This window comes from Tursiops truncatus, chromosome 9 (assembly GCF_011762595.2).
Source record: "Tursiops truncatus isolate mTurTru1 chromosome 9, mTurTru1.mat.Y, whole genome shotgun sequence".
In the NCBI taxonomy this organism is placed as follows: Eukaryota; Metazoa; Chordata; class Mammalia; order Artiodactyla; family Delphinidae; genus Tursiops; species Tursiops truncatus.
The window spans coordinates 63,012,274-63,014,247 of NC_047042.1; the positions used below are offsets into that span (position 1 = coordinate 63,012,274).

At 44.0% G+C, this 1,974-nt stretch overlaps 1 pseudogene; it reads right to left on the reverse strand.

The window, feature by feature from the left end:
* Positions 1 to 552: 552 nt before the first annotated feature.
* On the reverse strand, positions 553 to 1,562 carry LOC101334816 (purine nucleoside phosphorylase pseudogene; annotated as a pseudogene).
* Positions 1,563 to 1,974: the final 412 nt, after the last annotated feature.

The window sequence follows — 1,974 nt, forward strand, 5'->3', positions numbered from 1 at the left end:
GTTAGCAAAAATATGGAGCTACTAGAAATCTCACACATTGCTGGTGGAAGTGTAAAATGGAAATAATTTTTCGGAAGTGATTGGAAATTTCTAATGAAGTTAACTTTACTTCTTTTTATTTTCATCTTTCTCTTTATTCTCAAAATATGATATTATAAAAGTCCAAAATGAATAGGCTGTTCCTTGTGTGGTCTCCAGTGCTTTGAGGAGGCAGAACTGAGCCCCCAGAAATGTGAGAGGATCATCTCAGGAAGCTAGCAGTAGCTACTGTGCTGAATTCGACGGCCCCAAGTCAAACCCTGGGCATATCCTCGGATGTATGGTAGGGCTTGGGCTCTGGTTCTTGAAGAGGAATGGGGGTGGAAATCATTTTGAGATGACAACTGAGCAGAAGAGGACTCAGCACCAGAGGGTCTGGTGGGACAAGTAGGGAAGGCAACACTCCTTTCTGCCACTACCTAAGGGCAGAGGCAAGTGATTCCAGCAAGAGGCCAAAGTAGGTAGCAGCTCCTCGGATCCCATAAGGGAGAGGCCAGACCACTCCAGGGCTGGTTAACTGGCATCATAAGGCAGTGGAATGCTAGCCAGAAGAATGAAGACAAACTGTTCCAATTTCTGAGGAGCTTGCTTCCCAGCCTCTAGTACTTTCTCATGATTGGCCTCCTCCTAGCTTTCATAATCCAAGATGACCTTGTTATTGATGAGGGAGAGGCCAAAGACTCAAAGTCCACAGTGCCTTGAAACTATAACATCTGGTACTGTGCTCATGCCAACAGCATCCACGCCCAGCTTCTGCAACAGATGACACTCTGCCACAGTCTCAAAACTGGGGCCCGCTACCATCACGTAGGTGCCTTCCTGTAACTCTCTGTTCCCCCATTTGTTTCCAGGTACTATGAGCCTTCTGCTTCATATCCTGGTCGTAAGTGTCAGACATGGCAGGGAAACTAACTCCAAACCTCTCACCACTGGGCCCTCTGAGAGGGTTCTCACTGCAGAAACAAGATAGGTTGATGTGATCAAGGATCAGCCTGATATCTCCAACCTCAGACTTGGAGTTGAGCTCTCCAGATGCACTGATGACCACTAGGGTGTCCACACCCAGAAGCCGGAAAACCCTCACTGGGAATGTCACCTTCCAGAGCAGGTAGACTTCATACATGTGGAACCTGCCCTGCATCATCACACAGGCTCTGCCATTCAAAATCCCAAACACCAGTCAACCAGCATGACCTGGCACTGTACTTTTGCGAGTTTGGTATTTGGCTGTAGTCAAAGATCTGGGCCTGAGTTAATCTGTCAGTCAGACCTCCTAACCCAGAACCACAGATCACTGCCACTTGAGGTCCATGTTTGGTGTAAGACGAAAGCCATTTTGCAGTGTTCTGATAACCTTCATATGTGAATCTAGACTCTAGGATGGGAATCTGTGACAAGCATGTGGGCTGAGAAGACCTCTTCCCTGTACGTGGGTAGGGGAGCAGACTCCCTCTAACCTCGCTCCATAATGCCTGCGTGCGGACGCGCGCATGCACGCACACCAGCTCCTTTTGCCGTGTCATCTTTATGCCTGGGATATTCACCCATAGGAATTTGCTTAAAAGAGATAAAAACATTTGTGCACAGAAAGTCTTTTTTTACAAGAATGGTCATAGCAGGGATTTTTTTGGTGTTTTATATTAAAAATTAACTGATATTAATATGAACATATGCATGGCTGATATATTTGAGAAAATTCTGAAATTTTCCTTCTTCATTTTTTCTTTTTTGTAATTGAAATAGAACTGACATTTAACATTATTAGTTTCAGGTGTACAATATAATGATTTGATATTTGTATATAGAGCAAAACAATCACCGCAGTAAGTCTAGTTAGTATCCATCACCATTCTCTTGTGATAAGAACTTTAAAGACTTATTCTCTTAGCAACTTTCAAATATACTATACAATATTATTAGCTACAGTTACAATGC